The sequence below is a fragment of the Oratosquilla oratoria genome, chromosome 4 (assembly GCF_046742065.1).
Source record: "Oratosquilla oratoria isolate Oo_2021 chromosome 4, ASM4674206v1, whole genome shotgun sequence".
Lineage (NCBI taxonomy): Eukaryota > Metazoa > Arthropoda > Malacostraca > Stomatopoda > Squillidae > Oratosquilla > Oratosquilla oratoria.
This window is the reverse complement of record NC_134780.1, coordinates 26,704,394-26,711,893: the sequence shown is the minus strand read 5'-3', so window position 1 is coordinate 26,711,893 and position 7,500 is coordinate 26,704,394. Positions and strand designations below refer to the sequence as shown.

Genomic DNA, 7,500 nt, shown 5'->3' with positions numbered 1-7,500 from the left:
GAAACCAACCAACCTCTCGGCGACTCCTAAGACATCTTCTTCTGACGACATATAAAAATCGCCAAGATAAATATTTCTAATCTGCAAATAAAATATTATCCCTTGCAATAAAAGATCTGACAGCCCGGCATTTAATTGTAATTGGATCGGATAGTGGTAGCAGTAGTGTTAGTTCATCTTCTATCGCCTAGTTACCCTGTTTTCTTAACTGTAGCTTAGTATAGTAAACCCAAACAGCCTCGTTAGGGCCAGTAGGCCTGCTGTTGTTTGTTCTTCCTTTGTGTTCCTTTGTGACATCCACACGATTATGTGAAGTTAAACACACATGTACGTGTGTGTGTGTGTGTGTGTGTGTGTGTGTGTGTGTGTGTGTGTGTGTGTGTGTGTGTGTGTGTGTGTGTGTGTGTGTGTGCGCGCGCTCATCTCCGGGTCCCAATGGGGTCGCCTCCTCGTCGCCGTTTGACGCTCATCTTTTTATGTAATTTCGCCATTCATCATTATCACCCGAAGGACAGACCGCAGCCCGTATCGACAGCCAAGCCCCCCCCCCACACCCACCCACTACCCTTCTTCCTCCTCCTCCTACTACTACTCCTCGTCCCCTTCCTCCCATTCCTCCTCCACCTCCTCGTTCCCTTCCTCCTCTTTTTCCTCTTCCTCCTCCTCTTTCTCTTCCTCTTCCAATATCTCCTCGTCCCCTTCCTCCTCGTCGTCTCTTCCTCCTACAATTTCTGCTCGTCCCCTTCCTCCTCGTCCTCTTCCAATTTCTGCTCGTCTCCTTCCTCCTGGTCCTCCTCCAATTTCTCCTCATCCCCTTGCTCCTCCTCCCCCTCTTTCTCCCCTCGTCCTCCTACTCGTCCTCTTCCTCCTTTTTCTCCCCTCATCTTCTTTCTCCTCCTTCCCCCTCCTCCTGCTCCTCCTCCTACTCCCACTCACTCCCCCTTTGTTCCACTCCCCGGGTATTATATAACATGACCAGCATTTATCGTGATCTTTTCGTTGAAAAATACAATAAAAATCCATCTTCAAAACATCATTAATACACGACAAAATGTCAGACGATTAATAATATTATAATCATCACTATCACAATGAGAGTCAATGCAGAATTACGAGCGAAATGTATCCCTCCAACGAAGACCACCGACAAAATAAACAAATACAAGAATAAATAAAAACGAATAAAATATAAAAAATAATAAAACAATCAATAAACGAATATATAAATAAATCGATATATAAAAATAGAAATATAAAAATTAATATAGATGAATAAAGAACCACACATATATGTAAATTAATAACATATCTCGCAGCTAAGCGTCTCCAGGTGGACACTGCCCCCCCTCCCCCCGCCTTCCGCCCCTTGTCATCCTCAGCGTCATCACAGGAAAGAAGTCTTCATAAAAATTCCAAAGCTCACCCCACCCTTCCCCTTCCCCCCGCTCGCCCGTCACCCTCCCCACACACACACACATGCACACATCGACACTGGGGCCAAGTTATCATTAATCATATCAGCATGAAGAGGCGATAATGTCCATTACCTGATGATAACCTCGAGTATCTACTCTCGTCAAAAAGGTGAGATCATTTAAACATTGTCTAATTGACCCAACCTAAGACTATCCTTTTTTTTTTTTTTTTTTTTTTTGGGGGGGGGGTGTAGGCCGTTAAAGGCTCCTTCAGAAATATCTTTCATTGGTGAGATTTACATTATTACATACGAATACTACGTCAAAATACTGAGGGTTCTAGCTACTTGATGCCTGTACCCTACAGTTGCCTGCCTACCTACCAATATGTTCTACATATTCCATCCATTAAGTTAAATACGATATATTTCGCGAAGGAGACAAATGACGTGAAATTCGCGTTCATTGCGTTTGACTTCCTCCTATCGAGAGGCTAGGACGGTGCCCCTTACAGAGAACTATGTAGCGTGGAATTTAATGTACCATGTCCTTGGTTCAACTTCGCCGGTGTCAGGGTTCGAACCGCCATCCCCTCGACCTTCGCCGCAAGTAACGACGCCCTAACCTAACCCTTCTTCACTAAATCCCTCCAGATATGAGAGCACTCCTCTCCGATTCCAGGCAGCAACTGTTGGTTACCTGCCCCCCCACCCCCAACAACAACAGTCCTAGTACATAACAGGGCAAAGATGACGGCTTCGGCCGCATCTACGCGCCTCCTGGCGTAGGAGGAAGAGAGAGAGAGAGAGAGAGAGAGAGAGAGAGAGAAAGAGAGAGAGAGAGAGAGAGAGAGAGAGAAAGAGAGAGAGAAATACTTCCCAAGAGTAACAGGAAGCACACTATCAAAACTATGTTCAGGTCACCATCCAGTACTAAGATGTTCAAGAGGGTTATCACACTGGACTGTTTTTCCTCCGACATCCTCCTACCTCCAATCTCCATGTGAATAATGACAACATGACTTCTATTACAGAAATCTAGAATTTTCTGAGCACATTTCAACAGTATGTCGACATTTGTATAGCTCTTAAGTTTATCATTCAGCTTTGTTATATATATGAAGGAAAGATATTTCTGGGTATTCGGAAATTTGAAAAATAAAATATTGTAACCGAAGTCGTTTTTATTCAAACGAACTTTCAACTGTCTGGGCAGGTGAAGCCCGTGGAAGCCCAGTGTGATACCCCTTCAAACAGGCCGTGGGAGCCCAGTATGATACCCCTTCAAGCAGAACATGCCTGGCCACTCGGAGGGCACAGGATTCCTCGCGTTACATTGCCACAATAATTCCTTCTTAAGTGACTTGAAGGACCATCCAGTGGCTGTTGCCGGTTACTTGGGGGGCCGTGGGTCTCCTGCAAGAGACCTGGAGCAACGGATTGATGCTGCACCTGACAATTCTACCTGCCGCCGGGCGATTTTATTCACTTGAGGGGGAGCGCCCTCCATAGCAGGGGCATTGTCATTAGGACAATGCCTAAAATTTTAATGTTCAACATTTATTCCAACGGCCTAAGGCGACTTTATTCCTTTGTAAACGATTCACATACACACACACTTATGTGCACACACACACACACACATTCACATACGCATGAATACATATGCACATAATTATGTACACACGCACACACACATTCACATACGCATAAATACACATGCACATATACATGTACAAATGTATGCATATGAAGATAGGATATACATGTTCAGAGCGATACCCACATATATATATACGCAAACATTTATAGGTAAGCTACACATGGACAATACATAAAAGGCGAGTGACGTAGCCTCACCTGGCGGACCCGACACATTTCGTAATGACCACAGTGAACCCTACGTCGTATCGGCCGCGTCGGTATGCACGGCATCCCTTCCGATACTGCGGCGACTCCGCCACCGCCGCTGGCGCCGACGCCAAGAATAAGATAATGATAATAATAATAATTTAGGGGAGTGTCAAAAGCTAAAGGCAATCAACCCACCCCTCAAAAAAAAGGGGGGGAGGGGTCTTGTGAAATAGTAGAACGTTGGGGAGGTGACTGTTGACATGCAGAGGCGCGCGTGCACACGTACACACACACACAAACACACGCCCACGTGCGCGCATACCTAACCAACCACCTACTCACCCACTTCATCCACCTACACCTGCACCCACACCCAGTCAGAGTAAAGAAGGTTATCCGATTTAAATCTACGTTTCACCGATGGAGACGCAGATCGGATATTTGTGCATCTTTTGTCCTACACATTACAATTAGGAAAACTCTCTCTCTCTCTCTCTCTCTCTCTCTCTCTCTCTCTCTCTCTCTCACACACACACACACACACACACACACACACACACACACACACACACTGGGGGGCACACACATATGTACGCACACAAACACAAACACACACACACATACGCATAAACACACACATACACACGCATATACGCGCATACACACACGCACGCACACAAACACGCATGCATAAACAAACACATGTACACACGCGCCCACACACACACACACACGGACACTCACACACACACTAACACACACATAAATACACGCGTGCACACACACGGACACACACACACATTAACACACACAAATACACGCGTGCACACACACACACACACGCACGCACACACACACATACACACACGCACGCACCCACACAAACACACACACACACACACACACACGCATGCACACACATACACACATGCACACACGCACGCACGCACACAAACACACATACCAACATTATTGAATTAAAGGGAAAGTTTGGTAAGTGGAGATATAAAAGGCGGGAGCTCATAATCACTTTATCCTACATTTGATTAGATAAATTAAGTGAGCGTGCACACACACACGCATACACACACACACACACACAAACACACACACACACATACACATACCAACATTATTAAATTGAAGGGAAATTTGGTAAGTGGAGATATAAAAGGCGGGACCTCATGAGCACAGCTCCACTTTATTCTACATTCAATTAGATAAATTAAGCGCGCGCGCACGCACACACACACACACACACACACACACACACACACACACACACACACACACACACACACACACACACACACACACACAGGCCAACAGCTTTTATGAACTTACGAGATAATTTGATAAGTGGAGATACGAGACGATACCTTAGGAATAGCTTCACCACCGTATACTACAATTTGTAAATTAATTAGTTAACTACACACACACACACACACACACATACACACAGGCATGCACGCATGCACACACGCACACACACACATACACACCCAGAGGCATGCACGCACGCACACTATCGTCACCCAGTACTAAAAAGAATACAAATAAAATTGAGAGAATCCAGAGAGCAACTACGAAGATGGCCCCAATACTAAACTGTCATATGAACACATATTGTCAAAACTAGAATTACCGACTCTGGAACAAAGAAGAGAAAGAGGTGACTTGTTGACCATCTACAGAATTATGAGAGGTATAGAAGTCCTTGATAGAGAAGACTTATTAAATTGGGATAAAAGAAACACAAAGGACATGGAAGGAAACTCACAAAGGACAGTTATAGAAGAGACCTGACAAAGAACACTTTCCCCACAGAGTGGTGGATGTATGGAACAAACTAGACGAAACAATAGTGTGTGCAAAAACAATACAAGAATTTAAGAGCAAATTAGATATGGCGAAATACAGAGACGGGACCTCACGAACGTAGCTCCCCTTCCCGTAAGATACAACTAGGTAAATACAACTACTGTAGGGAAACACACACACACACACACACACACACACACACACACACACATAATACAACTATGTAAATACACATACACACACATAATACAACTATGTAAATACACATACACACACACACACACACCGGAATCACAGGCGCAAAATGTGCGTGTCTTTGTGCACCTAACGATCAAGAGAGTTCCAGTACAGAAATACCAGTGAAGGCCACTTGCCCCGCAACTAAGCGTCTCCTTGCGTGAGCTCGCCTTAGGCCCTTTCGTCGGGCAAGAGGGGCGAGGGGGAGGGGGGGGATCCACTCGACCCCGAGATCCGCAAATGCATCAAAACACAAACACGTAAAAACACATCAACTTGTTCTTGGTTTCTCTGCTGGGTTCACAATATTCCCTAAGGACAGACTCTGAGCGGCTTAGTCTTCTCAAGTGTTGAAATATCCTCTTATATACACCAAAGGCCCTTTCCCCCTGACAAGAGGGATAGCCGTGTCAAAACACTCATTTCATACACATATAAACTGGGCTTTCCGTCGTGGTTGAAGGGGCATAAGTACATTATAACATCTTCGTTCCAGGAGACGATTCTATTCAGCTTAAAGAGGCCTCTCTCTTCTTGGGGAAGGAAGAGGGACTCGAAAGAACACTCTGCCTCCAATTTTAATTCGGCCACTACGATAACACCGCCGTCAGATATGCGTATCAGGAGGTATTCTTCCGTGGCGACCTGGACAGCGAGGCCCCCTCACACCGTCCTCGGCGCCGACCGGATCCTCGTTCGGCGCCTCCGGGCGTGGGCGTGAACTTTCGAGGAGGGACGTTAACCTTCGAACAAGATTCCCCACCGACGGGCGAACGGGCGGGCTTACCGGGAGCTTCGTCGCCGTCCGGTGCGCAGGAATCGAACCCAGAACGAGACTGTGGAGCACCCGCCGAGGTGCCGAGTCCTGCCCCCGTATCTAATCGGGCCAACCAGCCAGGCCCCCTTATCCGTCCTATCACAAATCACATATTCCTCAAATTGTTTTGTCCGAATCCACGATTCCGCAGCGCGGGTGAAGGTAGATAATGAAAATCTTACTTCACCGTGTTGGAATGTGATTGTGTAATACGTATACACATACGTGTATGCACCATAAACACGTACATACACACGCGCGCACACACATACATACATACATACACACACATACACAGGTATCAAAAACGCAACGTTAAGACATGATATTGGGGAATAAAGGACACAGACGGCCAGGCCTGAAAGGCCGTGAGGAAATGAGCGTTAAGAAGCACAGCTTCCCAAATCGAACAATGTGTGGAGGGAAGAAACTACTACCGGAAGTAATGGAAGCCCAGGTGGGAAAACAGGAAAGGGGGGGGAGGGAGAGGGGCACGAGAGGAACATAGGCAAGTAGGGAAGGAAGAAGGAAAGGAAACATGGGTGCAAATGGGAGAGGGAGGAGGGAAGAAGGAGTGAAGGAGGGAGGAGCGAAGAAGTGGAGAGATGGATGAAGATGGTACAGGGAGGAAGGAGGAGAGAGGAGTGAGGAGTGAGGAGGGAGAGAGGAGAGGGAGGGAGGGAGAGAGGAGAGGGAGGGAGGGAGAGAGGAGAGGGAGGGAGGGAGAGATGAAGGGAGAGGATAAGAAAGTAAGAGTAAGTCACATAGGTTGGGAAGGAGAAAGGAGGTATGTAGGTAAGAAAGGAAGAAGGAAAGGAGGGAGGTGAGGCAGTGCGTAGGTAAGAAAGGAGGCCGCGAGAAACGTGAGAGAACAAGTAAACACGACACAATTGACGCTGTGCAGAGGACGGCCGATGTGAGCCAGCATAATCGAGCCGCGCCCCCCCCCCCTTTTCCTCCTCTCCCCCCCTTCCCCCCTAACCCGTCCCCCCCATCCCCTCTTCCCCCCTCACCCCACACCATCGCCCCTAAGACGGAAGGGGACAAACAATGAGGTCTCGACTCCCCCCCAAACAAAAATATTATATATATATATATATATATATATATATATATATATATATATATATATATATATATATATATATATATATATATATAAACAGCATTCACTTGGTAGGAAAAAAAAGGATACTCCGGCATCTGGTTCATGATCGAGATAAAGTCAGTCGGCGCGATAACAAAACGCGCATCAAGAAAACAAGTCGGAACGGATTGGTACTGTATATACATTGTACATACAGTGTGTGTGTGTGTGTGTGTGTGTGTGTGTGTGTGTGTGTGTGTGTGTGTG

At 46.3% G+C, this 7,500-nt stretch overlaps 1 protein-coding gene across 5 annotated transcripts in view; it reads right to left on the bottom strand.

Annotated features, from left to right (window-relative positions):
* Window positions 1-7,500, bottom strand: part of LOC143024696 (uncharacterized) — a 223,856-nt gene that overhangs the window by 52,880 nt on the left and 163,476 nt on the right. The window contains exon 1 of one of the 5 annotated variants that reach the window (XM_076183711.1): window positions 6,117-6,255. The exons of the other annotated variants lie outside the window; for them this stretch is intronic. The gene's annotated coding sequence lies outside the window, so the exon portion shown is untranslated. Of the gene's footprint in view, window positions 1-6,116; window positions 6,256-7,500 lie in introns of those variants that run through there. 5 annotated transcript variants of the gene reach the window in all.